Genomic DNA, 27540 nt, shown 5'->3' with positions numbered 1-27540 from the left:
GGGGAAGATGCTGCCCCCTTGGTCACATTAGTCACATTATCGGGGTTAGGGTTTGCTTGTTCTACATCTACGTGATTATTGTTGTTCGTGTTTGTTTCTCTCTGATTATTAGATGTAGACATGGTTCTTCCACTTCTAAGTCTCATGCAACATGCATACCTAAAACTAGCCTAATTATGTTTGTGACTTAAACGCGTCCCACCGGGCGTGCCAATTTGTTTACAGTGGAATTTGTTTTAAGGATTCTTTTTACTCGGACTAGCACAATCAATGTTTCACTTTAGGTATGTTAACGTTCTTATGGATTTGAAACACAATGCAAAGAAAAGAGACAGAGTGGAAACTTTCAATAATTGTTTGTCTCTAAATATTCGTTAAGTATTATCAAGCAATAATGTTCATGTATGTAAATACTTAAATGCACAGAATGAACAACACGTATATTAGCAATGCAAATCATAGTTCATTTCGTGCAATGGTCAAATTACATTACACATGAAAGCATATTGATCAAAGTATATGAATACACTACGTGATTAAAAGAAGAACAAGAAAACTATTCTACTTCTACTCCTAAAAAGAGAAAAGAAAAGTGGCCGAGAAATAACCATACCAAAAAACGATTCCTTGCACGAAAGCCATATGCGTAGGTAGAGAGTGCTTCAGATTCTAGTCTTAGTATGAGTTTTCCGACCTCCGTAAAGATGGCTAACTCTTGAATTTATAGAGCCAACCAAAAACGGTTAATTTTGTGCGTGCAAGCCATTATACGATAACCGCTCTCCACTATGCTCAATACGTGGTTTTAAATTGTAACTTCTCAACCGCCTCCCCACGTGTTCTATTTCTCTCGATGTGGACCTTGATAACTGCTTTAGTGCACTCACGGGAACTCCAAATAACTTCCCTGATTTTCGAGTATATTATTGTTCAACTCGAAAATGATTCTTTTCGATCTTGAACATCCGTCACCCATAGCACCCATAGATGTCAACTTCATGTTTTCCGAGGAATCTCATGCACTATTTCAACTCATGCTATTTTCGAGTATGCCTAACAATGATAATAAGCTAATTTAAAAGAAAAGTAATCATTCTTACTAAGCTTCCCAATCAAAACATCATCACGTGACATTAATAAAGGCATTGATAATATTAGTTGAGCATCAAGAGCACAAAATAAATCATGGATCAAATTATCATTCCAAGTTCCAGCATCATGGTCAATCAAATCGCTAACCTTCAAATTTTCGAACCCAAGGTGAATTCCACATATTAATATTTCTTCCATTTCCTAGTTGTCATATTATACCTTTTCTGACCACCACTCGTGAAATATGGACGCTACGCATAGCATAACTCTGATTGTTACTCAATTGAGCATCTAAAAAATCCCCATTAGCAAAATATTTTGCCTTGAAAACATGAGTAACAATATCATTTTGGTTGATAAGAAATTTCTATTATCATTACCTTATTCTTAAAGTAATATTCTAAATTTTTAGTTATCATATTTAAAAAATAAATACAAAATAAGTATAATATTGTTATTTCAAAAATTTTATACTATTAGTAAATTAAAATGGAATTATATAATATTTAATTATATTATAAAATTTTAAAATCTTATTTATAATATTTTTCAGAACAATATTTTAATTATGTAAATTTTAAAATATTTGATATAAGTAATAAAATTATTATTATTTTATTTAAAAATAAAAATAAAAAATCTATAGCGGATAGAAATCTGTTGTTGAATGTACGGAAATTATGGGAAATCTTATCAATTGACGATTTCCATTATCCCTAAGAAATGGGATTCTAAAACCCCCATTTATAGTTAACAAAATAGTTACGTGCATAGTTTTAAAAACCAGACCAGTCATCGAACCGGTTAAGGTACTGGGTCAGTGGATCAAAGGTTGAATCGGTGGGTCACTAGTTGAACCGCATGACTCGATTTTTACTTATTTTTATTAAAAAATATTCATATTAAATATATTTTATATTTATAAATTTTAAAAAATTCATATCTTATTTTAAATTTCAATTTTTCTATCTTATTTAAAATTATTTTTATTTTTATTTTGTAAAAAAATATATAAAAAATTACATGTTAAATTGTATATTAATACAAATTAAAAATATAAATAATATGTACATATATAATATGCTTGCAATTGATATCACAAAATAATATATGTAATATCTACATAGATATTATATTATTAAATATATAATTTAAAATTAATAAATACTATAAAAGTTATTTAAGTTGTATATATTATAAACAAATACATTAGAACAAGTAGTCATTGTTATATTTAATAAGAATCTTTGTTCTTCCATTAAGAGATTCAATTTTCATTATTATTTTTGTGGTTTATGGTCTCTTAAATTTTTTTTAAAAAAATATAAAAAAAAGTGGTTGAACCGGTTTGACCCACCGGTTCACCGGTTGAACCGAAAAATTGACCGGTTCAATCCGGTTTGAAACGGGTCGACTGCATAACCGATCTAACTTACGATTCGGACCGGCTGGACCACCGGTTCCCGGTCCAACCGGTCCGACCGGCCGGTTCGATTCGGGTTTTTAAACATTGGTTACATGTATATATATATATATATATATATATATATATATATATATATATATATATGGGTAACTTTAGATTATCTTTATACGCTTTCACTTTTTTTTTTGTTCGTCCTTGGAGTATCCACTCTCGATAGTGGTGACTAATCTCCTCGCTAGGGTGGAGGCACCTCAAAGGGTGGGATAACGCGGCTGCATACACAAGGCAGGATTCGAATCCCTAACCTTGGTTAAGTGTGGATCAACCCCTACCGCTGAACCACACGCTTGGGGTTACCTCATCTACTTGTATAATCTATGCTATTCTTTACTCTAAATAATCAAATAGGTGTTCCCAATTTATGTTGTTTAATTATTTTATGTTATTTATAACTGTCATTTACTATATTAATATTCTTTAATACATCTCATTTATGTAAACTATGTGATACTAAATTCTAAATAATTAAAAATATTCTAAATTATTTAGCTTATTTATTTTTATATTAATTTTAATTATAATCTAGCTTTGTTAATTTTCCTAAGTTCATCTTATTATTATTTCATCATATATTATAGAGATAAATATTAATTTATGGTCATAAGAATGAAAGTTTGAATTAATTTGTAGTTGGAGGTTTGACATTGGGGATTTAAATGAGTAAAGAACTTAAGGTGAAATATCCTTTTGTTATTTGAGATTATGATAAAGCTCATTTATCCTGACTAGTCACTATAAGAATAATTCAAATTTAACTATAACAAGAATAATAAATGAATATATTGAATATTGGTTATAAATAATTTTGTACATTCTATTGATTTATTTGTATTTCTTGGATAATTGTTCTCACTCCTTATTTTTCTTTGTTATAAAATTAAATTAAAAATATTACAAAATAGATGGATCTACTCGCAATTCTAGGCCCTTTTACCGTTGTTATTACTACTGACTTCGCTAGAGGTAATTGGAATATGGACGCAATTTCCAACTTCGTCACTTTTCAAGGAGTAGGACTATCTTCATTTGTATTTTTCCCCAACAAAAAGAACCCTACTATTATCGATGGACCTATCATAGTAACTTCTTTTTACCACTTGCCAACCATGTCAATCTAATTTTAAAATTTTTCCACCACCAATGTAATTATTGTAATAGTTGTGTAAAAAAAAAATTTGTAAATATGTACTTATTGTAAATATATGTATCTTATTTCATGGAATTTTCTTTTGTCTTTATTATAGATGTTATTAATTTTATAATTGTGTTAGTAAACATTGTTTAGTATTAAAATTTAGAATGATAAAAATAGGCATTACATTTTAATGGTATCAAAGCAATGTTCCATGTGTAACTTGGGGAAATGTGCTAACCATGTTTCTATAATAAGCTAATCTATAAGAATTTCATATGGCAGGAAAAAGAAATACAGAATTGACAAAGGCTGTGCAAACTATTAAAGACATGGTTGCAACCTTGTTAAGAAATCAATGACCAAAAGAAATGAGTGAGTCACAAGGATTGGTTGAGTTTAGAAGAAATAAACCTTTTTATTTTTATAGAGGATATAATCCTGAAAAGGCTGAATTATGGATTAAGGAAATAGAAAAGATATTTCGAGTCATGAATTATCTTAATAACCAAAAAGTGAATTATGTAGTGTTTATGTTAGTAGGAGAAGTAGAGTATCGATGGGATAGTATAAGAAGGTTATTAGAAAGAGAAGGAATAATTATTACATGGGAAATATTTAGAGCTAAATTTTTTGAAAAATATTTTCTTAATGAAGTTAGAAGGGATAAAGAAATAAAATTTATGCAATTAAAACAAGGGAACATGACAGTAGGAGAATATGCTTCTAAGTTTGGGAAATTGAGGAAATATTTTGCTTTCTTTTATCATCTGGATGAAAGAATGAAGTGTATTAAATTTGAGGATGGACTGAGGCCTAAATTAAGAAAGGTAGTGAAGATATTAGAAATTTTGATTTTCCTACACTATCTCACAAGTGTCATTTTCTGGAAGGTTTTGATCATAACAAAGATAATAAACCAAAATCTTTTGGCCCTTAGTTTAACAAAAAAAGAAATAATGGAGGGAAAACCTTATGATCAACCTCAATGAAAATCCCAATCTTCTCAATTTTCAGGAAATTCTAGTAGACCTATGAATAATCAGGTTAAGTGTCTTAAGTGTGGACATGGACATTATGTTAAGGATTTTCATCTCAAAGGACTTGTCTATTTCAAATGTGGGAAGCCTGGTCATGTGTTCTTTGAGTGTGTACAACCAAAGTCCCATGCAAATACTTCTAGACCCAAACTAAAGCCTACTACAATTGGGAGAGTTTATACCATGACTATAACTAAAGTTGCTCAAAAAAATGATCTAATACAAGGTACATGTTTCATTAAGGACAAAACTTTGAATGTACTATATGATTCAGGCGCAACTCATTCTTTCATCTCTAATGATTGTGTTCAACACCTTCAATTGTCAGCTTCTTCATTAGAGACTAATCTAATTGTTTCAACTCCTACAAATAAATCTGTAACTGCCAATGAAGTTTGTTTAGATATTCCTATTTTCATTAGTGATAAAAAAAAAATTATTGTAAATTTGATCTGTTTACCTTTATCACAATTAGATGTGATGTTGGGTATGGACCGATTATCTTCTAATCATGTCCTTCTCAATTGTGCAGAAAAGTTTGTAATATTTTCTGATTCTAAGGACCTACCAATTTCATTATCCAATCCAATAGACAAGTTTTCATGGAGTAAGGTTCAAGGATATTTAGTATTATCTTCTATGGAAGTAAAAGAGGAAGTTGATTTGAAAAATATAGCTATTGTTTAAAATTTTCCTCAAGTTTTTCCCAATGATATTCCTAGTTTGCCACCTGATAGAGAGATTGAATTTTAAATTGATTTGATGCCTGGAATTGGACCAATTTCAATGGCTCCTTATAGGATATTGTTGAGCTTAGGGGAGCCTGAACTTGATGAGATCAAAATTATCTCTAAAGCTTAAGAGTTTTGATGATCACAAAATGTGTGTCAAGGACAACAACAAACAACAACAACTTAGAAGACAAAAACAAAGTCAAAGAAAGAGCTATGTAATAAGGATTAGTATGTACATTGTGTTGAATGAGTTTATTTGTTGTGTGTGTTGTGTGCATAAGCTAAATCTATATCTAAACTGATTAGAGAGTGTATGATGATGAGTTAAAGGGACTAAAAAGTTATTTTGAGACTTAAAACGAAGTTCTGAAAACTAACTCAAAATAATCGATTATCATTAAATATAATCGATTATTCCAGCAACAGGCAAAATGGGATGCCTTGCTGCAATAATCGATTATTTGCAAAATAATCGATTATCCCAGAAATAACTCTCTGGAATAATCGATTATCCAGCAAAATAATCGATTATATTGTTCTTGGTTGGTTTCCAGAAAACCTGAAGAACAAAATAATCGATTATTCTTTAAATAATCGATTATCTGGGTCTGAGACTTTTATAAATAGTTTGAACTTTTTGAAACTTTAGACAAGAGTTAGAATTGATAATCAAATTTAGAAAAGCGTTTTTGTGGAGTCTTTGTGACCATCTTGGAGAGTTTTCTTTGTGAATCCAAGAAGAAAAACGTTTGTGAAAAACTTTGAGAAAGGATCATCATCATCATCACATTCTTGAAAGGGGAAGATTAAGATTTGCTTCTGAATTCCAGGTGAATTCGTTCCTTAATTCTTTGTGAATGTTTGTAAAATCTTGAGAAGGGTTTCTCAAGTGGTATGGATTCTTGTAGTGGTTTCTACAAGGGGTGCTTTCTTGGGGTCAAGAAAGTGATTATCTTGAGTGTTGAAGTATATGCATGTGTGGTATGCTTGTAAACCTTCTTCATTAAGATAGTGGAACAAATCTTGATCAGGTTTTGATTGAGGACTGGATGTAGGTCACATGTGGAGTGGCTGAACCAGGATAAAAGACTTGTGCAATCTTCTTCTACCTTTATCTTTTACTTTGAGTAATATCTTGATTGTACATTAAAGAATATGATTCTTGGTTAGCATGTGTGTGTGAATATTGGTGGTTTAAACTGAATAAAGCATTACATTTGAACCTCATTATTTTTGTAATCAACAAAGCATATAGAATTCATTCTTCTATAACAAGTCTTTAAAGAAGCTTCATTTGAAAATTCAGTCTTAGAAAAGTTTAAGTGAAATAAAGATCCAAAATACTCTGAAATTTTTAAAGGGTCATAGAATCCAATTCACTCCCCCCCTCTTGGATTGTGCCATTCTTTTCTAACAATTGGTATCTAGAGCAAGGTTCTTGAGAGTTATTCAAGATTTCAACAATTGCCAATAACAACCTACCCTATGGTGAGGGTGTGTCTATTCATAGACCTCCTGTTTTCAATGGTGAAAACTATGTCTACTGGAAAATTAGGATGAGAATTTTTATTGAAGCTATTGATATTGTTGTATGGGATGCAATAGAAAATGGACCCTATATCCCTATGAAAAAAGAAGGTGATGAGATTAAAGAAAAATATTGGAGTGAGTGGAGTGATGAGGAAAAGAAAAGAGCCCAACATGACAAAAGAGCCAAAAACATCATTACATCTGCATTGTCTATTGATGAATTTTTTAGAATATCACAATGCATGTCTGCTAAAGAAATGTGGGATACTTTGCAAGTCACTCATGAAGGAACAAGTGATGTTAAGAGATCTAGAAAGCATACTCTCATAAGAGAATGTGAGCTGTTTAGAATGCATAATGGTGAATCTATTTCTGATTTTCAAAAGAGATTTACACACTTGATAAATCACCTTGTTTACCTTGGCAGGAAATTTGAGAAAGAAGACCTGAATTTGAAAGTGCTACAATGCTTGGACAGATCATGGCAAGCAAAGGTGACAGCCATAGAAGAATCAAAGGATTTGACCTCCTTGACACTTGCTACTCTCTTTGGGAAGCTAAGAGAGCATGAGCAAAAGCTGCACATATTTGAAGAAAATGAACAGCAAGATAAGAAAGGCAAAGGAGTGTCATTGAAAGCCTTGAAATCTGCCAAAGGAAAAGAGGTGTGTGAAGAATCAAGCTCCGATGATTCCGAAACTGAGAACTTCAATTTGCTGGTGAAGAAGTTCAAAAAATTCATAAGGAGAAAGAAAAATTCCCCCTATAAATTCAATAGAAAGACAAACAAGAAAGAGGAAGCAAGCACATCCTCCTTCAATTGCTTTGAATGTGGAAAATCGGGACACATGAAAGCTGAGTGTCCAAACCTCTTGAAGAAGCAATAAGAGGAGAAGAAAATCAAGGGAAATGGAAAAGGGAAGACAACCTACATTGCTTGGGAGGATAATGACTCAAACACAACAAGTGATGAATCCGAATGTGAAGAGAACAATCTGTGTTTGATGGCTGGAACTGACCAAGACATAATTGTAAGTGACTCTGACCTTGAATCTGATCCAGACTATGACCAACTCCAAGAAGCTTTTATACAAATTCATAAGGAGGCTGTGAAATTGGATGCCTTGAATTCAAAACTTAAAAACAAGTTAAAATGGTATGAAAATGCTTTAATTAAAGCTGAACAAGAGCTTGAGGATTTGAAACATGAGCATGAAAATCTTCAAACTATGTTTAACTTTAGTGAAGCTCATTGTGAAAACTCCAACTCCTCAAAAGATGTTTGTGAAAATTGCAAGACCTTTGAAAAAGAAAATGCTGATTTAAAATCAACTCTTGCAAAGTTCACAAATGGAAATGCAAATTTAAACATTCTTTTGGGAAAGCAAAGAAACACTTTTGATAGGAGTGGACTTGGTTTTAATCAAAGCATGAACATGCCATTTAAGTCAAAGAAAGAGACTTTTAAGAAAAACCAAGATTTCAGAAAATTTAAAAGCAATTTTTCAAGACAAACAACTTGTTTCTATTGTTGTAAAAGAGGTCACACTATAAGGAACTGCTACTCTAGGAAGTATGGAGTTCCAAATGGAGAAATGGTTTGGATTAAAAAATGTCAAAGGCTGAGAACTAACCTACAAGGACCCTTCACTTGGGTACCTAAATTTTTTCTCTGAATCTTTGTTGTTGGAATGCTTGAGGGCCAAAAACTTACTATGGTATCTTGATAGTGGCTGCTCAAGGCATATGACTGGAGATCTTTCAAAATTCTCAAGTCTGAAATTGAAGAATGAAGGGTATGTTACCTATGGTGACAACAAAAAAGGGAGAATACTTGGTCATGGCAATGTTGGTAATTCCTTCTCTCAAACATTGATTGAGAATGTATTGCTTGTTGATGGATTGAAACATAATTTGCTGAGTATAAGTCAACTAAGTGACAAAGGTTTTAAAATTGAATTTGACAATACATGTTGCTTGATATGTGATAAAAACACAAAAGAAATCAGATTCATTGGAAAAAGAATTGACAATATATACATGCTTGACTTAGAACACTCAATAACAATTTCCAACACTAAGTGTCTAATAACTCAAGAAGACAACATATGGCTTTGGGATAGGAGAGCTACACATATTCATATGGATCATTTGAATAAACTGAGTAGGAAAGAATTAGTGGTTGGTTTACCTAAACTCAAGTTTAGTAAGGACAAACTATGTGATGCTTGTCAAAAGGGCAAGCAAGTGAAGGCTAGCTTTAAAAGCAAAAATCAAATTTCCACAACTAGACCTTTGTAATTAATTCACATGGATTTGTTTGGTCCTTCAAGAACCATGAGCTTAGGTGGAAACTACTATGGCTTAGTGATTGTTGATGACTACTCAAGATACACATGGGTTATGTTTCTTGCAAATAAAAATGATGCTTTTAATGCCTTTAGAAAATTTGCCAAGCTTGTTCAAAATGAAAAATGTTCAAACATTACCTCTATAAAAAGTGACCATGGAGGTGAATTTCAAAACATAATGTTTCAAAAATTCTGTGAGGAACATGGTATAAACCATAATTTCTCAGCACCTAGGACACCTCAACAAAATGGGGTTGTTGAGAGGAAAAATAGGTCCTTAGAAGAACTTGTTAGGACAATGTTGAATGAAACAAAATTGCCAAAATATTTTTGGGCTGATGCTATTAACACAGCTTGTCATGTGTTAAACAAAGTTCTGATCCGGCCTATATTAAAGAAAACACCCTATGAAATTTACAATGGAAGGAAGCCTAACATTTCATATTTTAGAGTGTTTGGGTGTAAGTGCTTTGTGCTGAACAATGGGAAAGAGCAACTTGGAAAATTTGATGCAAAGGCTGATGAAGCAATCTTTCTAGGATACTCAACAAATAGCAAAGCTTATAGAATTTATAATAAGAGAACTCTAGTTGTTGAAGAATCTGTCCATGTGGTATTTGATGAGACCAATAAACAAGAGACAAGGAAAACTGAAATTGAAGACTTAACTGATTTGCTTGATCAACCTCTATTGGAGAGTGAAACTAATAATAAGCCTAAAGAGAGTGAATCACATGAAAACACAAAGGAAACAAGTGAACAATTGCCTAAGGAATGGAAAACTTCTAGGGACTTATCAATAGATAACATAATTGGAAATATTGGTAAGAGAGTCTCAACTAGGAGTGCCATCAAGAATATTTGTAATACTATGGCTTTTGTGTCACAAGTGGAAACTAAAAGTATTGATGAAGCACTAAAAGATGAACATTGGTTAATGGCCATGCAAGAGGAACTAAATCAGTTTGAAAGAAACGAAGTATGAGATTTAGTGCCATTACCAAAAGACTATCCCATCATAGGAACCAAGTGGGTTTTTAGAAATAAGCTTGATGAATCTGGAATAATAATAAGAAATAAGGCAAGACTAGTGGCTAAGGGGTATAATCAAGAAGAGGGAATTGACTATGATGAGACTTTTGCCCCTGTAGCAAGGATAAAAGCCATTAGATTACTTCTTGCTTATTCCTCAATAATGAATTTCAAGCTTTATCAAATGGATGTGAAAAGTGCTTTTCTCAATGGGTTGATACAAGAGGAAGTGTATGTTAAACAACCACTAGGCTTTGTGGATTTTAAAAATCCTAATCATGTGTACAAGCTTAAAAAGGCACTCTATGGCTTGAAGCAAGCTCCAAGATCATGGTATAATAGGTTGAGCAAATTTTTTATTGAAAATGACTATGTTAGAGGGAAGGTGGATAATACATTGTTTGTTAAGAAGTTTAAAAATGATACAATGTATGTACAAATCTATGTGGATGATATTGTATTTGGATCTACAAATACCTCTCTATGCAAAGAATTTGCTAAAACCATGCAAGGAGAATTTGATATGTCAATGATGGGAGAGATTACATTCTTTTTGGGGTTGCAAATCAAACAAATGGGTGATGGAATTTTCACAAGTCAAAGCAAGTATTGCAATGAACTTCTGAAAAAGTTTGGTATGGAAGGGTGTAAGGAGGTTGCCACACCAATATCAAACAATTGCAATCTTGACTTAGATGAGAAAGGAATAGCTGTTGATAGTTCAAAGTATAAAGGTATCATTGGATCACTCTTATATTTGACAGCTAGTAGGCCTGATATAATGTTTGTTGTGTTCCTTTGTGCAAGGTTTCAGGCTAATCCAAAAGAATCTCACATGAAGAGTGTAAAGAGAATTCTAAAATATTTGAAAGGTACAACCAATGTAGGTTTGTGGTATCCAAAGGGAGTCTCACTAAGTCTGATAGGCTACTCAGATTCAGACTATGTTGGGTGTAGACTAGATAGAAAAAGCACAAGTGAAACTTGTCACCTACTAGGTAGTGCACTTGTCTCAAGGCATAGCAAAAAGCAAGCTTGTGTTGCCTTAAGTACAGCTGAGGTGAGTATATAGTTGCTGGAAGTTGTTGTGCTCAAATTCTTTGGATGAAGCAACAATTAAGAGACTATGGAACTGAGTTAACCAAAATACCTTTGAGGTGTGACAACACAAGTGCAATAAATTTGACCAAAAACCCAATTTTGCACTCTAGGACAAAACATATTGAGATAAGACATCATTTTTTGAGAGATCATGTTCAAAGAAATGATTGTGTTGTAGATTTTGTAGAGACTAGCAAGCAATTAGCGGATATATTCACAAAACCTCTACCAAGGGAAAGATTCAACCAATTAAGAATTGAGTTAGGGATAATAAATGAATCATGCTTGTATTGAGAATGATTGGACAACTGTGTGGAATGAGTATGAAATATTGAAGCATAAAAGAGAGTATTCAAGGAACAATTATACTTGGTGTAGTTTGAAAGGTTAAATTTCTGAGAAGCAAAACCTCTCTGGAATAATCGATTATCTTAAAATATAATCGATTATTCTAAGTAAAACCATAATAATAATCGATTATTTGGATAATAATCGATTATCTGGGAGATGAAGAATTCAAAGAGCCACTGGAATAATCGATTATTTGGGGAATAATCGATTATTGGGTGAGAAGAAACTAAAGAGTCATTGTTATAATCGATTATCTGGGAAGAAGAATCTGAAAGGCCACTGGAATAATCGATTATCTTGAAAATAATCGATTATCTGGGCAAAGTTAGGAAAGATATCCCTCTGGAATAATCGATTATTTAGGGTTTAGGGTTTAGGGTTTAGGGTTTATCAGATTATGTTTTCAAAAGGGATTTTACTGATGCAAATAATCGATTATTTGCATAAATAATCGATTATGTGGGTGACTTTTGATATTTCTGAAGTATTTGAACGGTTCTATACGCGCCAATCCCTTAAAACCTCCCATTACTCTTAAAACCTCTCCCACTCAAACGGTGCTAGGGCAAAAACCTCTCAAAACCTTTCTTTCTCTCATTTTCTCACATTCTCTCAAACCCACAAACCCTAACCCTCTCAACTCTCTCATTCTCTTCTTCTTTATCAAGACCCACTCATGGCATCTTCATCAAAGAGACCCAAGAAGCTTGAAGTGAGGGGGAGCAAGCGCCCTCTACCCTCAGGGCAACTGATTTCAAAATGGTTTCCGGATAAGAAGACTCAAGAGTACTATTTTGAATGGTATGCGGGGCGGAGAATCATTCCTCCTAAAACCCTCAAGCTAGAGTGGTTTAAAAATGAAGGTTTCAGTTTCCCAACCCTGCTAGAGCACCAAGAACTTGGGAAGTTTTTGGAAATGGAGGGACCATATTACCCTTAGCTGATCAGGTTATTCCTCTGCTTTGCTACAAGCAATGAGGGTATCATGAATTCAGTGGTGAAGGGGAAAATGATTAAGCTGGACGGGCCAACATTGAAGGCAGTTATGGGACTGAGTGGCACGGGACGTGAAAAACCCCAACCCTTCAATTTTGGGGACTTTGAAGAACTGACAACCTTCCGGGACTGTCAGAGGAATCCGGTGAATACCAACTATGACAAGTTTCTGGCGGGAGGTATGAAAAAGAATTCCCGTTTAATATCTTTTATCATTGCTTGGATGTTGAAACCTCGTTTGCATAATCATGCTCAAATGTCAAGAGATGACATTTTACTTATGCATGTGATTAAGAAGAAAATTAAGATTGATTGGGTATCAGTCGTTAATGATTGTATGTGGAAAGCAAGACGGAAGGAAGATGAACCGATTCCGTATGCTTTGTTGTTGTCAAAAATCTTTGAGAATGCAGGGGTGGTCTTAACAGGGGAAAGGAAAATTGTTCTCCATGCTTCGAACAAGATTGAAAAATCTTCCTTGCATCACATGGGGATGCTTAAACAGGAAGATAAATGGGTGTTTAAAGGAGATGTACCCCCAACCCCTGAGCCGGCAACCGATGAAGACGGTGTTCTGTCACATGATGAGGATCAGCCACCACAGGTGGAAGCTGAACCTGGCAGGGAGCCAAAAACGGAGCCTAAGCCGTTCTCACCTTTTGAGCAAATCATGCTAAATAAACTTGATGCGGTGATGGAAATGTCTCAAAGACATGAATCTTTATTTTCTGGTATTCTTGATAGGTTCGATGATCTTGATCATGAGGTGAAGCTGCTCAAGACTCACCTAGGCATACCAGAAGATGAAGAATGATTTCTGTTCTGTTTTGTTTATTAGTTTCATTAGGTTTTTAAATTCTGTTTTTGATCTATCATTTCAATTTGGTTGTAATAGTTTAATTCTGGAACAATTTACTTGCTTTAAATTGTTGAACAATTAAATTCTGGTGAATTTGAAGTTTATTTTGATATGATGGTTTGAATTGTGGTACCATGTGCTAATTTGGTTGGCTGGTGCATTGGTGCTCTGGTTTTGAGCATATTTGTTGATGTTTTGTTTTTTAAACTGTGATATCTTGTGTGTTTTTTTAGCCAATTAAGTCATGGTTGATTGCTGATCATAGTGCTCTGTTTTGAGCATGAATGTTTGTTGATATATTGTTGATGTTTTTGGGTTGTCAAACTCTGACTTGTGATTTGTATCTTGTAATTTTTGATTGATCATGTAACGACCCACCTTAGGTCATCACATCAATAACCAACCAAAATAAAAGAGCATTTATAATAAAAAAAAATATAGCAAAAGCCAGCTACGCTAGAGTGTAAAAATTGTTTTCATAATAGCAAACATAAGTATATTAGTCATTCTCAGTAAAATCATACAGTCATCCAAAATATATTAACATTAACCATTAACAGAAACACCCTAGGTGCTGGTCAAGCTCTAAGCCTAGCCACTTCTCAAAGCAGCTACCCAGAAGACTCCTTGCTATCCTATGGCTTCACACCTGATCTGCTCCCCCACATAGTGAGATCATCACAGTTCCACCACATGGAAACATAAGGGTTAGCACGTATAAAACCAACCATAGTATAAATATCATTTAACAATTATTTGTTCAAACCAACATGTATTTCCAAGATAGATATAAACCAATAGCATACATATTAATTAAAGAAATCCATAACCCTAGTATACAATCCATACCATATGTATACATAATCCACATCCAAAGCAAAGTCACACCACCGTATAATCCATGATGTAACCAACACATCCAAACCAAATGTTGGCCTCAACACCTATCCAAACCAAGTGTTGATACGGTGAAACATGTCAGCAACCCATGTCTCACGCCTAACCTCTCATGGAAAGTATACAGTTGGATTACGTCGTCACGTAACCCTGGTGGGGTCACCTCATCCATCGGTATGACTCGACCCAGACCCATACCTGTAGCAAATAGATACTTAGAGGAGTACTTCAGAATCCACCTAACATCTGAAGTGGTTTACTATATAATCCTTGGAAAATTTCCAAATTGGAAATCCTCACAATGGGATTCCGAAATACCATATTTTCTCCAAAGATTATATCCCTGATCTCACCAAGAGACCTCCCATCCATAACCTTACTCCTCTCAGTCCTATTTACTTTTCCAAACCACATACACATACTTCATAATTATATATATAAACATAATCATAACCATGCCAAATTAAATATCCAAAACAACCACCAACTTGAATAAATAACAACCATCAATTTAAATAAATAACAACCTTCATACAAACAAAATAGCATATTAAAAGTTTTACTACTCCTATCATGCTCATGTATACTAGATTAAGTCTTATAAGTACTACCCATACTAGATTAATTTTATAAATGCCACCCTTACTTGGATAAACCTGAATTGAAACTCGGGCAGAAACTGAGACTATAGCACAGCTGCCTCCCCAAGGCTCCTTCCGTCTAAAATAGGGGCCGGAGCTAAAACTAGGACAGAACCTCCTCCTCTAGATTTCCCTTGGTCTTCAAAGAGAAGAAGAGGGAAAGAAGAGAGTATGAGAGAAGAGAGGATGAGAATGAGAAGTGTTTCTTGGGATGGTTTGCAATGGAGAAGTGAAGGCCTATTTATAGCCTCCATAACACATTAAAATAATGTAAAATAATGGAGAAAAAGATAGACAAAACTAAGTGGAATGAATTAGTGGAATGAATTATAGAAGTTGGTGGGATGAATTAATGGAGTTGGTGTGAATTAATGGAGTTGGTGCCATGTTCTTTTCCGCACCGACTTTGGCTACTGATTTGGACCTTATAGACAGCCGAATCTGAAACTATTTCCTTCATGAAAGTTGTAGTATTTTCTCTTATCTTTCCATAGCCACCAATTTGGTATCATTTGAACAACCACCGACCAAGTTATACCCCAAACACCGAGGCTTGCCAATCAGCCCAGCGAGAAACAATTGTATTAATAAAAGTCCAATTTTGACCTCCTAAACGACCGATTTTGCAAATGGCTATTTCTGCAAAAGTTGTGCGTTTTTCTCTTAGATTTCCATTGACACCAATTTTGCATCATTTGGACCATCACAGCCCAAGTTATGCCTCGGACACTGAGACTAGTCAGTCAGCCCAGCGAGAAATGATTCTAAAAAAAAAAAAAAAAAAATTTCACAACTATCTAATTAGATCTAACAACACACATATCTTTCTAAGCATAAATGGAGTGTGAATTATCTATAATTGAAGTAAAATATAACCACCAAATTATGACCAAATACCACATAGTAATAATGACAATAATAATAATAATAGTAATAATCATGTTGAAAACTGAGATGTTACAATTCTCCCCAACAATAAAAATTTTCGTCCCCGAAAATTCACTTACTCAAAAGAGATATGGGTATTGATCCTTCATATTGTCTTCCAACTCCCAAGTGGCTTCATTAGTGTCTGCATCCCAAATAACCTTCACCAAATTGATAGATTTACCTCGCAACTTCTTAACTCTCTTGTCTGCCACTGAAACTGGTTGTTTCTCAAAAGTTAAATTCTCCTTCACTTGCACTGCCTCTGATTCCAAGACATGACTCGGATCGTGAATATACTTTCTCAGTTGTGAAACATGAAACACATCATGCAAATTATATAGGAATGGAGGTAATGCAATCTGATATGCCACTGCTCCAATCCTCTTGAGAATTTGATACGGTCCCAATAAACTTAGGATTCAACTTCTTAGTTTTAATAGCTCTTCCCACACCTGTGGTAGGAGTCACCCTCAAAAATACATGTTCTCCCTCTTTAAACCAACACAAAGGTGTTCTACATTTCCTCACATATAGAGTCTCAAATGGTGCCATTCCTATACATGCGTGAAAATTGTTTTTATAAGTGAACTCGACCAAAGGCAACATTTTTTCCCAACTCCCTAGATGATCCAAAATACAAGCCCTCAACAAGTCCTCCAAAGATTGGATAGTCCTCTCAGACTGCCCATCAGTCTATGGGTGATAAGCAGAACTGAGTCTCAACTTAGTCCCTAACGCCTGATGCAAACTCTGCCAAAATCAAGATGTAAAACGAGGATCCCTATCAGAGATGATACTGGAGGGCACACCATGTAATCTAACAATCTCCTTAATATACACTTGAGTTAACCTTTCTAAGGACCACTTTATATTCACCGGAAGGAAATGAGCACACTTAGTTAATCTATCCATGATCACCCAAATAGAATCACAATTCTTAGCAGACTTTGGTAATCCAACAACAAAATCCATGGTTATACTATCCCATTTCCATTCAAGGATCTCCATTATTTGTAACAAACCTCCTGGTTTTTGATGTTCCACTTTAGCTTTCTGACACACAATGTAAGATGCAACATACTCAGCTATCTCCTTTTTCATTCCATTCCACCAAAACATTTTCTTCAAATCTTGATACATTTTTGTCATACCCGGATGTACACTCAACTTGCTTTTATGACCTCCCTCAAGTATCAACTTCTTCAACTCTCCATCTTGTGGAATACAAATTCTGCCTTTGTACCTTAAAACCCCATCCATATCTTGTTCAAGATTCTTCCTAAACCTCCTAGGAAAACCCACAACAAAGTTTATACACATTATCTCATTTCCAAATAGGAACATCTAAAGGCTACAAAAGTCCTAAAAGGCACCTAATGTTCTGTCTCAGACTTATACTATACTAAATATGAGTACACACCATCCTCTATTCCTCTCTACACTTAAGGCCACCATGCTTCCACTGCACGACTTTGATACACCTTAGTAGCTCCTCAATGGATACTAAGAGAACACTTGTGTCCTCCCTTTAAGATCATCTTCCTAAATTCAAGATTACTAGGCCATAGATCCTATTATTGAACCCCAAAACATCATCAATTTCCACTCGTAAAGGGCTATTTATACCCACCCCTACTAATCCTCTCCACTTGGTTCACTAAGAAAGAATTTAACTCCTAGGCTTCTCTAATCTCGTCCATTAATTCATTAGTTACTTTCAACATACTAAATTCAATGCTCCTAAGGGTGAGCTCACACATCACGCTTAAGTCTCTAAGTTCTTTAGTCAAATCCAACCCTTAAATCATCAAATGTGGTAGGCGAAAGATCATCCTACTCAAGGTATCTGCCAGAATAATATTTTCATTTCTACGACCCTCTCCAAAAATCATGTGCCTAAGCGTAAGTTTTACACAGAATCAATCTCCAAGTCTTACCACCTCATCTATACCGAAGGCAGCTCTTATCCACTACCTTGTCCTATATCCTCTTGTCTTGTTTTCAAAATGAATCAACTAATTATGCTTCTCCAATTTCCTTCAATAATTCACTTGTTACTTTAGTCATACCTAGTCTCATACTACTAAGGGTAACCTCATAAGCCAAACTTAAATCTTTAGACCAAACCAAAAGATCTATCTCTCTAACCATAAGGGAAGATATATCTAGAGGTCTTCTACTCAAAGTATCAACCACCATACTAGCTTTGCCCAAATGACAATTAAGATCAAAATCCTAGTCCTTAAAAATTCCAATTATCTCTTCTTGTCAATAGATATTTAAAATTCTTATGATCGCTAAAAACCTCTAGCTTAGAATCATATATGTAGTGTCTCCAAATCTTAATTAAAATTGCTAACTCAAGGTCATGGGTAAGGTAATTCCTCTCATGAATTTTCAATTGCCTAGAATCACAAGCTACTATCTTTCCTTCATGCATCAACACTCTTCCCGAATCTATCTTAGTAGCTATAGGAAAAGAAAGCAAAGCGATTCCTGTAGTAGAGGCGAGTGAGATGAGAGTAGCCTAAACCTCGAACTGCTATCTTAGAAATTTACTTAATAAATCTCCTATAAATTATCCTAAGAAAACTCTTAATTTTACTAATTGAATTAGGTATCTCTCACTACAACTTCTACCTTAGGTAGCTCTATGTTAAACCTTCACAAGAAATTACATGGCCTAAAACACGCACCTAATACAATCAGAGTCATACTTAGATAATCTAGCCTAAGTTTATCTTGGATATATCTTCACACTTAACTCTAATATGATGGTATCACATCCTAAGATCAAAACCTTTCATTAACACACAAATATCCACTAATTGATCCATAAGGTCACATACTTGCATATCAATTCATATTAGAATACTTCCTTCACATATACTATCCCTAAGCATATATGAATTGATCACCATGAACCAAGCATATCATTTTAATCAACCTTTCAATGACCAAACCTCAAAACATCACCAAATCTATTTTATCCTTGTTATGCCTATCATGACAGTATATATCTATAGAGTTATCCAAATGATTTCAAACCTGTCTTAAATGAAAGCTAAATGAATAAGCTACAACTCTTAAGATTTCAAAAAGATCACCTTCCTAACTAAAATTTCAACAATCACTTCAAGTATATTCAGCTCTAACAACTAGACTTCTGATCACCAAAGCAGTCATAACTAGAGTTCTAGACCTGCTTTTTACCTGATTCCAGTTCCATTAGAAAGATAGTATCTAAAGCCATAATTCTCATAAAGACCACAAAATCAGATTCTATCAATATGATACTCATACTGGCACAACAAAATTTCAACAAAAATAATCCCCATATCATACAGCATACCTTAATCATTCCAAACTCACTCCTTTCCACCTTAAACTCATATTCAAGCTTTTCATTACAATCCTAAACCAAAACAGCTCACAAAATAAAATTCACATACTACCTCAACCATAAAAGTTATCATGCAAGCACCAACACTCAAGGAACGTTCCAATCTCCCATCAAAACTTCAATTCTCAGATACAACCTCTTTGGATTCAATCACTACTACTATAGATTCCTAAATTCCATTAATTGTAAACTCTTGCCAAATCAATGTCTCACCTAAATCTAAGGTGTCAATAATTTCTAGTTGATTATCAAGGCTTTATTCATACTATTGGTACCTAAGCTCACCATAAAGTATTCTATTATCCAATAGTAGCAGCAATTAGCTCCATAGCTCGAGCAATTTGCCGCCCATCCATGCTTGAAGAAGAATTAGAATGATTTCCCCTACCAGTCATCCTAAAAAGGTCAAAGAACTTTATGAGTTTACACGAAACTCATAAGAAATTCCTAATCAAGATTAAGAAACTCATGAGTTACTCATGAAGTTCCTTTCAAAATTCGTTTCCATACAACGGAAACATAACAAGACCATTCCCCACAAATCCTAAAGAGACTTGACCAGCTCTGATACCAAAATTGTAACGACCCACCTTAGGTCATCACATCAATAACCAACCAAAATAAAAGAGCATTTATAATAAAAAAAAATATAGCAAAAGCCAGCTACGCTAGAGTGTAAAAATTGTTTTCATAATAGCAAACATAAGTATATTAGTCATTCTCAGTAAAATCATACAGTCATCCAAAATATATTAACATTAACCATTAACAGAAACACCCTAGGTGCTGGTCAAGCTCTAAGCCTAGCCACTTCTCAAAGCAGCTACCCAGAAGACTCCTTGCTATCCTATGGCTTCACACCTGATCTGCTCCCCCACATAGTGAGATCATCACAGTTCCACCACATGGAAACATAAGGGTTAGCACGTATAAAACCAACCATAGTATAAATATCATTTAACAATTATTTGTTCAAACCAACATGTATTTCCAAGATAGATATAAACCAATAGCATACATATTAATTAAAGAAATCCATAACCCTAGTATACAATCCATACCATATGTATACATAATCCACATCCAAAGCAAAGTCACACCACCGTATAATCCATGATGTAACCAACACATCCAAACCAAATGTTGGCCTCAACACCTATCCAAACCAAGTGTTGATACGGTGAAACATGTCAGCAACCCATGTCTCACGCCTAACCTCTCATGGAAAGTATACAGTTGGATTACATCGTCACGTAACCCTGGTGGGGTCACCTCATCCATCGGTATGACTCGACCCAGACCCATACCGGTAGCAAATAGATACTTAGAGGAGTACTTCAGAATCCACCTAACATCTGAAGTGGTTTACTATATAATCCTTGGAAAATTTCCAAATTGGAAATCCTCACAATGGGATTCCGAAATACCATATTTTCTCCAAAGATTATATCCCTGATCTCACCAAGAGACCTCCCATCCATAACCTTACTCCTCTCAGTCCTATTTACTTTTCCAAACCACATACACATACTTCATAATTATATATATAAACATAATCATAACCATGCCAAATTAAATATCCAAAACAACCACCAACTTGAATAAATAACAACCATCAATTTAAATAAATAACAACCTTCATACAAACAAAATAGCATATTAAAAGTTATACTACTCCTATCATGCTCATGTATACTAGATTAAGTCTTATAAGTACTACCCATACTAGATTAATTTTATAAATGCCACCCTTACTTGGATAAACCTGAATTGAAACTCGGGCAAAAACTGAGACTATAGCACAGCTGCCTCCCCAAGGCTCCTTCCGTCTAAAATAGGGGCCGGAGCTAAAACTAGGACAGAACCTCCTCCTCTAGATTTCCCTTGGTCTTCAAAGAGAAGAAGAGGGAAAGAAGAGAGTATGAGAGAAGAGAGGATGAGAATGAGAAGTGTTTCTTGGGATGGTTTGCAATGGAGAAGTGAAGGCCTATTTATAGCCTCCATAACACATTAAAATAATGTAAAATAATGGAGAAAAAGATAGACAAAACTAAGTGGAATGAATTAGTGGAATGAATTATAGAAGTTGGTGGGATGAATTAATGGAGTTGGTGTGAATTAATGGAGTTGGTGCCATGTTCTTTTCCGCACCGACTTTGGCTACTGATTTGGACCTTATAGACAGCCGAATCTGAAAATATTTCCTTCATGAAAGTTGTAGGATTTTCTCTTATCTTTCCATAGCCACCAAGTTTGTATCATTTGAACAACCACCGACCAAGTTATACCCCAAACACCGAGGCTTGCCAATCAGCCCAGCGAGAAACAATTGTATTAATAAAAGTCCAATTTTGACCTCCTAAACGACCGATTTTGCAAATGGCTATTTCTGCAAAAGTTGTGCGTTTTTCTCTTAGATTTCCATTGACACCAATTTGGCATCATTTGGACCATCACAGCCCAAGTTATGCCTCGGACACTGAGACTAGTCAGTCAGCCCAGCGAGAAATGATTCTAAAAAAAAAAAAAAAAAATTTCACAACTATCTAATTAGATCTAACAACACACATATCTTTCTAAGCATAAATGGAGTGTGAATTATCTATAATTGAAGTAAAATATAACCACCAAATTATGACCAAATACCACATAGTAATAATGACAATAATAATAATAATAGTAATAATCATGTTGAAAACTGAGATGTTACAGATCAAATAATTCTGATTGAGATATTATTCACAAAGTTTGGATCTAATGCCTAACATGTGTCAAATTTGTTTTGGTGTGATACTGATCACTTAAGGACTATGCATATGGCTTGATTTGTTTTTGATAATGCCAAAGGGGGAGAAAGGTTATTGTGGGTATATGGTTGTTGTTTTTGCAGGTATTGTGCTTGTTTGTGTATGATTTTGCAGGTTTTTTATGTTGAAAGTGAAAGCACAATGGTTGAAGCCTAGCTTGGTTTGTCATGTTTTGAGTCATGGTTTGTCATCATCAAAAAGGGGGAGATTGTTGAGCTTAGGGGAGCCTGAACTTGATGAGGTCAAGATTATCTCTTAAGATTAAGAGAGTTTTGATGATCACAAAATGTGTGTCAAGGACAACAACAAACAACAACAACAAATTAGAAGACAAAAACAAAGTCAAAGAAAGAGCTATGTAATAAGGATTAGTATGTACATTATGTTGAATGAGTTTATTTGTTGTGTGTGCTGTGTGCATAAGCTAAATCTATATCTAAACTGATTAGAGAGTGTATGATGATGAGTTAAAGGGACTAAAAAGTCATTTTGAGACTTAAAACGAAGTTTTGAAAACTAACTCAACATAATCGATTATCATTAAATATAATCGATTATTCATGCAACAGGAAAAATGGGATGCCTTGCTGCAATAATCGATTATTTGCAAAATAATCGATTATCCCTGAAATAACTCTCTGGAATAATCGATTATCCAGCAAAATAATCGATTATATTGTTCTTGGTTGGTTTCCAGAAAACCTGAAGAACAAAATAATCGATTATTCTTTAAAATAATCGATTATCTGGGTCTGAGACTTTTATAAATAGTTTGAACTTTTTGAAACTTTAGACAAGAGTTAGAATTGATAATCAAATTTGGAAAAGCGTTTTTGTGGAGTCTTTGTGACCATCTTGGAGAGTTTTCTTTGTGAATCCAAGAAGAAAAACGTTTGTGAAAAACTTTGAGAAAGGATCATCATCATCATCACATTCTTGAAAGGGGAAGATTGAGATTTGCTTCTGAATTCCAGGTGAATTCGTTCCTTAATTCTTTGTGAATGTTTGTAAAATCTTGAGAAGGGTTTCTCAAGTGGTAAGGATTCTTGTAGTGGGTTTCTACAAGGGGTGCTTTCTTGGGGTCAAGAAAGTGATTATCTTGAGTGTTGAAGTATATGCATGTGTGGTATGCTTGTAAACCTTCTTCATTAAGATAGTGGAACCAATCTTGATCAGGTTCTGATTGAGGACTGGATGTAGGTCACATGTGGAGTGGCTGAACCAGGATAAAAGACTTGTGCAATCTTCTTCTACCTTTATCTTTTACTTTGAGTAATATCTTGATTGTACATTAAAGAAGATGATTCTTGATTAGCATGTGTGTGTGAATATTGGTGGTTTAAACTGAATTAAAGCATTACATTTGAACCTCATTATTTTTGTAATCAAGAAAGCATATAGAATTCATTCTTCTATAACAAGTCTTTAAAGAAGCTTCATTTGAAAATTCAGTCTTAGAAAAGTTTAAGTGAAATAAAGATCCAAAATACTCTGAAATTTTTAAAGGGTCATAGAATCCAATTCACCCCCCCTCTTGGATTGTGCCATTCTTTTCTAACAGATATCACCTTCTGAATTAAGTGATCTAAAGAAACAATTGGAAGAGTTACTTGAAAAACAATTCATACGCCCTAGTGTACCACCCTGGGGGCTCCTATTTCTTTAGTTAAAAAGAAAGATGGAGGTTTTAGGCTGTGTTGACTATCGTCAATTAAATAAGTTTACTATAAAGAATAAATACCCTCTTCCTAGGATAAATGACTTGATAGATCAATTGAGAGGAGCAACTGTATTCTCTCAGATAGATTTAAGATTAGGATATCATCACATTAAAGTGAAAATATAACATATATAGAAAATTGAATTTAGAACAAGGTATGATCATTATGAATATCAAGTCATGCCTTTTGGTTTGGTTAATGCTCCTGCAGTGTTTATAGATTATATGCACAAGAACTAGCCGCTATTATTTTTGCACTCAAGATATGGAGACATTATGTGTATGGTGGTAAGTTTGATGTTTTTAGCGATCATAAGAGTTTAAAATATTTGTTTGATCAAAAGGAATTAAACATGAAAAAAAGAAGGTGGATGAAATTTTTGAAAGATTATGATTTTGAATTACATTATCATCCAGGAAAAGCCAATGTTGTGACTGATGCATTGAGTAGAAAATCCTTACATATCTCTTCATCAATTATTCATGAGATGAACTTGATAGAAAAATTTAGAAATATAAGTTTGTAAATTATAGTAAGCTGGGATATAATACAATTGCATGCAGTTCAGATTACTAGTGACTTACATAGACAAATCTATGAGGCTCAAGTAGTTGATGAGTTCATTTAGAAGAAAAAGATATTGTTGGGACAAAGGGATGGTGAAAAGTTTAACATAGATCAAAAGGGAGTTTTGAGATTTAATGATAGGGTATGTGTGCCGAATGATTTAGAAATTAAGAAAATAATCTTAGGTGAGGCACATAAAAGCAAGTTGAGCATACACCCCAGTGCAACAAAAATGTATCAGGATCTTAAGAGAATGTTAGTGTCCTAAAATGAAAAAAAAAAAGTAGCACAATATGTAGCTACATGTTTGATTTGTTAGAAGGCCAAGATAGAACACCAAAAGCCACCAAGAATGCTACAATCCTTAGATATACCTGAATGGAAATGGGACAATATAGTAATGGATTTTGTAGTGGTTTACCACGAACAATGCATAAATTTGATTCCATGTGGGTTATCATGGATAGACTAACAAAATCTGCCCACTTCTTGATCATCAACATTAGGTATTTATTGGAAAATTTGATTGAATTATACATAAGAGAGATTGTAAGGTTGCACGGTGTCTATCTAGTATAATATCTGATAGGGATCCTAGGTTTACTTCTAGATTTTGGGGAAGTTTACATCAAGCTTTGGGAACTAAGCTCCATCTTAGCTCAGCATATCATTCTCAAACAGATAGACAATTAGAAAGGACCATACAATCCTTAAAAGACATATTGAGAGCTTGTGTGTTAGAAGATTCTGGTAGTTGGGATAAATATTTTCCTTTGATTGAATTCACTTATAACAACAATTTCCATTCTAGCATAGGTATGACACCCTATGAAGCCCTATATGAAAGAAAGTGCATAACTCTTTTGTGTTGGTTTGAAATTGGAGAAAATTTAATCTTAGGTCCTGAATTGGTGCAACAAACCACGGAAAAAATCAAAATAATTCAGGAAAAATTAAGAATGACTCAAAGTAGACAGAAAATTTATGTTGATAAGAAAAGATGACCTCTTGAATTTTAGGAAGGTGACTACGTATTTTTGAAAGTTACACCAACAACTAGAATTGGTAGGGTAATGAAATCAAAGAAACTCACTCCTCGATTTATTGGTCCTTACCAAATCCTCAAAAAAATAGGTATCGTTGCTTATCAAATTTCTTTACCACCTTTTCTTTCTAATCTTCACAATGTCTTTTATATGTCTCAATTAAGAAAATATATTTTTGATCCTTCTCATGTGATAATCTCTAATATACAATTAAAGGATAAGCTTACATTTGAAATAATGTTTGTACAGATCGCAGACAGAAGAATCAAGCAGTTGAGAGACAAACAGATTTCACTAGTAAAGGTCATTTGGCATAAAGACATTAGAGACGCTATGTGGGAATATTAGAAGTATGATAATCTTGATGTCATGAAGAAAATCGAAACGGGAAAGATGAAAAATAATTTTTTGAATATATTAGGCTGCACAAAATTGCATAAAAGAAGGATATATGTAGGGGTGTTCAAATTGCTAAATTGAACTAAACTAAAAGAAAACTAAACTAAACTATAATAAATAGTTCACAAAACTATATTGAACTAAAATAAATATTGATTAAACTAAATTAAACTATTATCTAGTTTAGTGCACTATAGTTCTAGGAGTTTGAACTAAACTATAATATCAACTAAATTAAACTATTATTAACTATAAACTAAATTGAACTACATCAAAAAAAAATTAAATCAAAATTTTTAAATTGAGCTACCAAATCATTGATATTAATTATGAATTAAATTTAAAATAGTTTGAAATGTAAAACAAGTATAATATTGATAAAAGTCCACATGATAGATTTTTCATTCATATTTTTTGAAAATCAATCAAATCTTATTAATTTTTAATCAATTTACTGATCTTATTAATTATTAAATAAAAAGGTTTAAAAACAATATCTAAATATTACATGTAACTATTTTTTTAAGTTAATACATTCTTTACAAAATAGTATGAATTTTAAAAAATATTATAAAAATGTATATCATTACTTTTATAATGTTGTAAACTCAATTAATTAATATTATAGTTTTTTTTATTAAAATAATATTTTTTAGCATCAAAAATAAAATTATTTGGATAATAAAGAGAGAAGTTTGTACATACATATATAATGCATTTTTTTTAAATTTTTATAATAATTATATTAAAAATATTGAAAGAGTAATAATTACGAAAGATATATAAATTTTTATTCAATTAATAAATGAAAATTAAATTTTTCTTTTAATCCTGTAAATTAATTAAAAAAAAATGTGTAGTTGTGCATAATAGCACTAAACCACTAGTATACTGACTCAAAAGTAGGCAATAGACACTACTACAAAAATACTATTTAACATCGCCATATTTACATCGGTTCTGGTAGAACCGATGTAAATTATAAACACGGTGGCAAACTTGTAAATAAATAGAAAATACAAACATATTTACATCGGTTGAGGGGAGAAACGATGTAAATATGAGAAATTTTACATCGGGTTTATGATTGACCGATGTAGAAATAAAATATGGGAGTTGTTCTACATCGGTTTTTCTTTGGACCGATGTAGAAATGAAACCCTAATAGGGCACACTACCCTTTCAACGCCGTCAGCCTCCAACCACACTCAAAACCATTCTCCTCGCGGAAGGCCTCCTCCTCTTCAACCACCTCATCCGCGTCCTCGACTCCGGAAGCGCCTTCGCCATTGAAAAGGCCTGCATAGCGCTTCAGGCGCTCAGCTTAACCAAGGACAACCTTATTAGGTTAATATATGAGTAGGGAATTTTGCGAGCAGAGAAAGGTGTTGTCGAGAGAGAATGTTGTCGACGGTGCTGGAAGTG

General features: G+C 33.7%; 1 long non-coding RNA gene across 1 annotated transcript; it reads right to left on the bottom strand.

Moving 5' to 3' along the window:
- Window positions 1-13836: 13836 nt before the first annotated feature.
- Window positions 13837-22944, bottom strand: LOC145954223 (uncharacterized). The gene is made up of 3 exons (XR_014431400.1): window positions 21331-22944; window positions 15248-20441; window positions 13837-14358 (listed from the first exon to the last, which is right to left on the bottom strand). It is a non-coding gene; the product is annotated as an uncharacterized LOC145954223 (long non-coding RNA).
- Window positions 22945-27540: the final 4596 nt, after the last annotated feature.

This window comes from Cajanus cajan, chromosome 2, assembly GCF_000230855.2.
Source record: "Cajanus cajan strain Asha chromosome 2, NIPB_CcT2T_4, whole genome shotgun sequence".
Lineage (NCBI taxonomy): Eukaryota > Viridiplantae > Streptophyta > Magnoliopsida > Fabales > Fabaceae > Cajanus > Cajanus cajan.
The sequence above is the reverse complement of the archived record's forward strand: the minus strand, read 5'-3'. Positions and strand labels throughout refer to the sequence as shown.